At 48.5% G+C, this 8,551-nt stretch overlaps 1 non-coding gene across 1 annotated transcript; it reads right to left on the reverse strand.

The window, feature by feature from the left end:
• Positions 1 to 408: 408 nt before the first annotated feature.
• On the reverse strand, positions 409 to 515 carry LOC147727424 (U6 spliceosomal RNA). Its single transcript, XR_015309677.1, has one exon. It is a non-coding gene; the product is annotated as a U6 spliceosomal RNA (small nuclear RNA).
• Positions 516 to 8,551: the final 8,036 nt, after the last annotated feature.

Raw genomic sequence — 8,551 nt, forward strand, 5'->3', positions numbered from 1 at the left:
ACGAGGGCAAGCGGCCCGAACGAACCGGGCCAAAAGACACAACACAGGGCATCCCACCGGGAAAGGAAAGACGTGCGGCCAAGAGAAGCCAAAACAGCACGCCGAACAACCAGCACGGACAAGGGAGGAACCCCGTCGGCCGGGAAACGCGGTAAATACACCACCAGAGTCCGAGGCCCCAGGGAGGGAACCCCGGGAAGGACACGGGGGACATGCCGGAGGAGTAACCCCGTCCGGCAAAACCCGCAAGAAGGGCGGGGAGCGGAGGAACGACCCCCGCACGCCCATCCGCCCAGCAGACACCATCGCCACCAGGGAAAACCACCTGAACGGCGAGGAACCGCAAAGCCACCGAGGGCCGGGGCCCAAAAGGGCGGACCCCGAAGAGCTCGTAGAATGAGAGAGAAAACACCTGTGGAACGCCTCACGAATTTGCGAGACACCCTTGCGCAGGGGCCCTGCAAATCTCCTCTGTAACGTTCCAATATTAGTATATGTGCAGCCGAAGCGAGCACCCAAGGGGGAGACCGGCAGAGCGCCCGTGGGCGAAGGATAAATAACATCGGAGCCAAGCGAGCCACCATGGAAACCCGGTCGACGAACACCGGACTGTGGAAGGCCCGCAAGGCCGCCCACCGGCCCCACAGGGAAGAAGGGGCCACGTTCCAGGAACACCCCTCAGACCGGAAACCAAGACCCGCAAGGGGACCACGGAGGCGGGGACAGCACCAAGCCGACCGCGCCAACGCGAGAAGGGCGCCCAGCGCCGGGCACAGGCAGAGCACGTGGCAGAACTGCGGGACGAGCAAGCAGCGTCCTCCGCACAAGAACCGGGCCGGCCGAAGGAGGCAGGCCAGCCGACCAGAGCCGGCTCAACACCGATGCCGAGAGCGTGGGACCCAACCACGGAATGGGAAGATCCGGGATCGGCCAGAAGGCCCGAACCGTCAGCTCGCCATAGGAGAGGGTACCCGGGGCGGAGGACCCCGCCGGGATCCAAATACCGGAACGCACCACGACAAGCGTGTCAACCACACGCGGGTGCCAGGCAAAAACTTCCATACCCCAGCCTAGGCAGGAAATGAACCTAGGCCTGTGAGGGCCGTCCGCACCAAAGGCACCAGACTCACCCATGAGCCAAAGCTCCTTAGTTATTCACCCCTGCAATGATCCAAAAATGAGTCCACGTGCCGCCGAGGCGAGCATCCCGGAGCACGCCGGCCCTGCCCAAGCTAACGGCGCCGCGAGGAGCGAGACCCCGGCCGGTATGATGGGAGCACCCCGAGGCCCCGCGGACAATCGAGGGAGGACCGAGCCGCCCCCGCCGAGTAAGTGCCGCCTTGTTTACACAGCATGAGTGCACACATGCAGCAACAAAGACGATATCTGCACACCAGATCGTCGTGCAGAAGCGCTCGCAGCCCTGAAAACAAGTCAAACGCTGTACCAGGCAATGGCACCATGTGAAGCTCGAGCACCCGTTCACAAACTGAGGTGCATGATAACATGTCAGGCAAAATAACCTGAAAGCTGTAACACCGCCTGTGAGCCCCACGCAGTGCTGAAAACACACAGCCCTGGCATTCCCAGGAAAACACGACACCCATCGGGCAGCCCAGCCACCCGACGGGCGCCACATAGGTGCATAAAATGCCAAACGGAGCGCTGGACCCCAAAAGCCCACACAGTGGCCCGGGCCCTTCGGTAACGACCTGGGGATACACGGGGATGCCCAAACACCCCATATCCCCTGCCGCCCCCCCCCCCCCCCCTGTAAACCACTGGCACGCTAGAGCAGCACCTAACCGGCCCCATAGGACCGGGGGAAGGAAGAGGGGGGGGGGATTATTTGGGCATAAGGCACCAGAGACCGCTAGGGCAGGTCCACAACCCTAAAACCCCAGGGCCAGCTCACGCCGGCCCATCTTACCTGAACAGTGCTCTGGAGAGAATCGTGCAGAACAAAAAAAACAGGCTGATTGGTTGGGCCGGCCCGCCTCTTATAGAGGTCAGGTGGGACTGGTCGGCCATGTTGGGAGGGGGTGGGAGGTGGTTTCTTTTTGCTTTGGAGGGTTCTGTTGTGGAGCTGAAGCTCACTATGTAACTCAGGGGGCGAGGAAGACTAACGAGGAGGTAATAGATTTTACAATCTCTACATACAGAGACTGCTCACCAGACCTAAAAAGCGAGCTATACTTTAAATGAGAGTCTAATCCCTGCTAACAACTCCTTCTTCCCTTTTTTAAATCCTCCCTTTGATCCTGCCTTGCACCAGGGTGTAAATAACATGCCCCTTTTTGTCTATACAAACCCTACTCCAAATTGGTCATCTAGGGAGAACATATATATAGCTATTTAGTCACAGCCACATTGAGAACTCAGCAAACATGAGACAAAGCCATTACAAAAGATTTTTCCGTTTGTGTTCTCTCCACTGTTGTCTTTTCTCTTTCGATTTACAGGTTCAGATACCATAGATCAGACCACAGTCTAAAGGGTGAGTATAAGACAACCCTTGACTTTCACAACAAAAGCTACAACCAAGCATTTAGTATTACTGGTCCTGACAAAGCCTCTAAAGGTCCCAAGAGGGTGAAACATGTTGACGTTATTGACCACGATCACCAGTGCCATAGAGCTATAACCGAGTCTAAACACACACACCACTGTTTTTGGCTTCCTTATTCACATGTCTCAAGAATAAAATACATGAGTCTTGAATTTAGGGATTTTAAACTTACTTTTTTTAGTAAGAGCACATCCATTCTTTTGATCTCTGACCACTACTGCAAATCCAGTTGGTCTTCCTCTAGGTGGAGGTTAGCATAACGCATGAAGAAAAGACCCAATGATAATGCTGTTACGGTACACAAAGGAGGAGAATCAACATATACCGCCCAACGCCTGTGTCCGTATATGAGGTTTTTTTACAACGATGGTCCGCCACGTTAGTTGAGACCCTGGTGACACAGGACAAGTGGTCGCTCTCCCCCTTCTTGATTTTTGCATTAACCATTGGAAGCCGAGTGGATCACAGCTTCTTTCCCCCCCCCATTGATATTTTGAGCTGGTGACACACTGCCAGGGCCAGGCGGTAGGTACCGCGAGTAGGGTGGTGGAGCATGCCCACCACCATTTTCCCATGTCTCCATGCCAATGACCACTGCAGTTGTGTAAGGGGTGGTGCTGGTGACACACCGCCGGGGGCAGGCGGTAGGTATCATGAGTGGTGTGGCGGAGAATGGCCACCACCATCTTCCCATGTCTCCATGCCAATGACCACTGCACTCATGTGATTGGTGGTGATGGTGACACACCACCGGGACCAGGAGGAAGCTACCGTGAGTAGGGTGGCATGCGATGGCAATGCCCATCAGGAAAAGTTGAAAACGTACACGGCGGCAACATGGTGAAGGGCACATCATCGTCCACACAATGCCATTATTCCATTGAATCCACAGGTGCCCACACGTACCATGGTTGTGTATGTGTACATTTGTCTTTGGTCCCTTCCATGTCAATTGTGCATTTGACGGTTGATGATGCGTGACATTGTTGAAGTGGACTCAATAATGTGTGCACTAATCAATGTGTTGTGGGTCAGTGATGACCGTGACAAGGCTTGTCTCACTGTATGATGTTGTTACTTACTTGTGCTTTTATATCTACTCAAACACACAATTGACAGATTGCGGACTACTGCGATCATTGTGTTGTGGATGTGTGCCAAGTTCACATGAAGCATTAAGGTGTGACAGGTACAGCAGATGAGTAGGAGACTGTCATGTTCATTTTACATACATTGGCTGGATGGTAAACTGCAAGGCGTCCATATGTGAAAAGTGGGGTTTGGTATGTGTGCATTCACATTGTCCTGTGTGTTGTTTGAGGCACTTGTGTATTGTAAATGGAGAGGTGTGCCCTCTGTGTGGCTCAAACGTCCGCCCATGTAACCTGGTGTGTCATGCATTTCTCAGGGCAGTCTTTGTTTTTCCTTGACATCCTTAACGGGATGTGCTGTGGCCATCTCATGATGGTTGTTATTGACATGTGTCCATTTTCATCTCAATTCGGAGGAGGCCTAAACTCCTATGTCACTTGACACTGCTGGAGAACATGGAGGATGTTGCAATAATTCGCAAATTCTGCCTCGACAGACCCACCCTGAAGATCCTTTGTGATCTGTTGGAGCCCCACCTGCAATCTCGTCACCACTACCCAACACCTTTCACACCAAAGTACAAAGTGATGGCAGGCCTCTATTTTTTTGCAACTGGTTCCTTCCAGGAGACCGTGGCCAGCGCTGCAGGGATGTCTCAACACATGTTCATCCTGGTGCTGAGGGATATTCTTGCAGCCATGATGATCCATAAGGACAGATACATACATTTCCCCAAGGGAGCAGAATTGGCCGTTGTGAAGGGAGACTTCTATCCGCTTGGGAACATCCCCCATGTTGTTGGTGTCATTGATTGCCCAATTGTTGGTCTGGTGCCACCAGAAACGAGTGAGCACATTTTTCGCAATCGAAAACATTATCACTCGATCAATGTGGAGGTGGTGTGCCTGGCAGACATGACCATTTCGCATGTGTGTGCCAGATTCCCCGGTGGGGCCCATGACTCGTACATCCTGAGGAACAGCATTGTGCCCCGGATGATGGCAAATCTGCTTCCAGAACATGCTTGGATTGTGGGTGAGTATGCCAAGTAATATGGTGTGCTGTGTGTGAGACCTGCTGCCCTCTGCGTCTGCAACATTGCAATGTGTGCTTGTCATTCCTAGGTGACTCTGCATATCCCAGCCGTCCATGGCTACTGAGCCCACTACGTAATCTCAGGACCCCAGCTGATATAAGGTACAATGAGACCCATGGCAGACACCGTCGCGTAATTGAGCAGACTTTTGGCCTGCTCAAGTCAAGATTCCGCTGCCTTGATAGAACTGGAGGTGCACTGTCATACTCGCCTGGGAAGGTCAGTAAGATCGTTGTGGCATGCTGTATGCTCCACAACATGTATAAAACCAAACAAGTGACTGTGGGTCTAGCTGTACTCTCTGCTGGACGCTCTCCCAACTCAAAATTGAAGAAAGTGAACTATCAAAGAAAAATAGGTAACCCAGGATACCACAACAGTTGTGAAAAAGTACCCATCAGTTATCGATTGGTTCCGCCCTTTTCATCATCTGGGCCTCCTCACCCCGAGGAGGAAAATCCTACAACCACTAAAGATCTAAATAGTGGGTACCCTAGTGTGTTCAAGAGTATATGGCTGGTAGCCTAAAGCGATAACTGAGCAAGCAGTGCGTGTAAATAAGCAAACAAGATTGTGCAAAAAAACGTGAATGAATATAAAATTGGGGAGCTAGGGGAGAGAAACTTTATTAGGTATCCCCTATGTTTCCAAACTCTAAAAATATCAGTGCAGGGATGTAGTAGATTAAGCAAATAACTACTACTTAGTTCTTAACAGTCGACATGACATGTTTCTGCAGACTATGGACCCAGATAGGTGCCCTGCTGCATTCATCAGGACCACCTCGCTACTGCTTCACCAAAATAAAGTAAAATATAAGTGTTACTTTACGTGTTTTCAAAATAAATAGATGTCCCTTGACCGGTACTGGTCCTCCTTTCTACTAAAGAAATTGAGTTGGAAAAACAGACAAAGACAACAGACAGACATTACAAAAATTAAAGTCAGTGCAAATTAAAGTGCGACCAACAATTGCCGTGTACATTGTATATCACCAAAGATGTCTTGTTATGTACATTCAGGGCTCTTATTCAGGCCCCTATCCCACTTACCTTTTTGGTAGGAGGATCACACTATGGCTCACCTGGCTGCGGCTCAGGTACATAGAGCACCGCGCTAATGACAACAAACAAAAGGTAAGTGTATCACAACCCTTGACTGGGAATATATGACTGAGCTCAAAGTATTCCTTATTTCAAAACAATTATACATATTTATTCATTTAGCTGTGGCCTCAATAATAGCATATGTGATGTATATCCTACTATAATGTTTAAAATTTGTGCATAGAAAATATATGCACCCAAGATGAACAGGTCATCTAAATATTATCAGTTCTTTATCGTAAAATATATCAGAAACACCATTATCCCAGATGTATATAGCTCAATTTGATAATGGCTCCGATTACTATGAGTCTAGGTCTAAGGAAATGGGCCAGTACAAGTTATGTACACCTCCTGCTTTGTGCGACATGTCTAAGTCCCTCGATCTTACAAAGGATTCACTGGGGCGTATGATTTGGTTAGTTCAATATTTCATAATCAGAAGATGCCTCGGAATCACTATCAATTTCAAACCCAAAGTATGTGTGTCAATCCGGTATTGGTCATGATTGATTAAAGACTAAGGCAAAACCCTTTATGCCTCGCGTCTCAATCCTGCAATGTTACCGAAAGCATAGTAACGGCATATGATTATATCAGCTTCATGCGTTCGGCAGCTTAGTGCTCAAGTCACTCCACCGGCGGCATCAAACCTCAAACAAACAACGCTCAAGCTCTTACCTCTCCGCCGGTACTCTGGGCGTCCCTCTGGGCCGTCTCGGGGAGGTACCGCTGCAGAGGATTGCCCCATGTTTGAGTCCTATTCCAGTGACGTCACTGCGCGCACTCCAGCGCGACGTGCCACTTCTGCGCAATGTAGTTCTATGTTAACGCGTTGGCTTAAGGTAATTCTTATCGTGCAAAATGCCGTATTTAAGGTGCGAGATATCACCGCAGTGGTGTTAAAAAACACAGTGATGTTTAGACAGTGCCTCACACGGGCGGCGATACACCGTTAATAATCTTTCCGATGTGTCAGCGGGAATTTATCTTATGCATAACTACCTTCAGGTGCTCACTTAGCAATATCCTATGTGTTGTGATGCAGAAATGTCCATGTAGGTGTACATATATTCTGAACAGGTTACCATGGTAAAAACTGCCACATTAAGAACGACAAATATCCCTACATAGCCATATGGTATAAAACGCCATATTAAGAATGAAAAATGTCCCTACATAGCCATATGGGTATATGAATATTAAGATGTTACGAATAGGTGTAGACGACAATTATTAAAAGTAACCATATGGGTGTACAGGCATTCTTTATCAGAATTCAATCTTTAGGAATTCACAAGTGGATATAGGTGGTAATCGTTGTCTGTCTGATTCCACCAACTCCCTCATAAGAGAGGTGATCAAACCTTCCGATCCACAACAGTTCTCTGGAGCATACTTCAACAATGTGTATAGTCATAAGCACATCCATGGGATTTCTTCATTCAGACCAGTTTGATCAGTGTTGAGTTTGTAAACCCATTTCTGTTCCTTATTGAAAAGATATTTACTGATGTCCGTGATGTGTGCAGGAATCACTGGTTGTTCAATTACTGTCCAGGTAAACTGAGTGGGTCCATGTCCAACTGCCAGAAAGTGGTTGGTTAAGCAAGTGGCTTGCTTCCTGCACCGAATGGTGCTTTTATGTTCTGATATGCGTACTCTTAATTTTCTGGTGGTCATGCCCACGTATTTCAACTGGCATGGACAGATTATCAAATAAATAAGATTTTGGCTGTTACAATTAGAAAAATGCTGTTGTTGCCAAGGGCGATTACTGCCAATGTCAATGCTAGTTGATTTATATGTCTGAGGACAGGCTGCACAATTACCACATGGGTGATGTCCCTCAACAGCAGGCATGCTCCTACAGGGTACCAACTGGGCTTGCTACACTGGTCTTGGGTCTTGTGGGCACTAGTTGATCCCTCAGGTTAGTGCCCCGTTTAAAGGCAAAGAGCGGTGGTGGTAACAGCTCTGACCCTATATTCAAAATAGTCCAATGCTTCCTGATGATTTTTTGGATACTATTGGACTGATTACTAAAGGTATGTACGCATGTGATTCTTTTGTTACTCTCTTTGGGGGTAGCTAAATCCAATAGTGACTCCCTATTATTGTTAAATGCTCTCTTCATAGACTGATGCACCAGTTTCTTTGGGTATTTCCTTGTACAGAGCTGCTTTTCTAAAGTTTTTGCATGTTCCCGGAATGCTTCCCCAGTGGAGCAATTCCGTTGGATCCGCAAAAACTGACCATACGTCAGATTGTCCCTGAGTGCTTTCGGGTGACAGCTATCATATCTCAACAGGGAATTTCTTGCCATGGGCTTTCTAAAAAGCTCAGATCTCAGGCCTGTAGGTGTAATGACAATGAGGAGATCGAGAAATGCTAGCTGTTTTTTGCTATGTTCAATGGTGAAGCGCAAGAAGTTGTTTCTAGAGTTCAGCCACTGATGAAATTGTAGTAACTCTTTACAGGTGCCTCTCCACACGGCCAGGATGTCATCTATATACATTTTCCATACCTGCACTTAGGCGTGGTATGGATTGGTCGGAGTCAGAATGTGATCTTGTTCAAACTTATGAACATATAAATTAGCTAGACTAGGAGCGAAGACGCTCCCCATGCTGGTCCCCGATACTTAAAGAAACACAGTATCCTCAAACTGAAAGAAATTTTCTTTCA

Source organism: Lissotriton vulgaris, chromosome 3_1, assembly GCF_964263255.1.
Source record: "Lissotriton vulgaris chromosome 3_1, aLisVul1.2, whole genome shotgun sequence".
NCBI classification, from domain to species: domain Eukaryota; kingdom Metazoa; phylum Chordata; class Amphibia; order Caudata; family Salamandridae; genus Lissotriton; species Lissotriton vulgaris.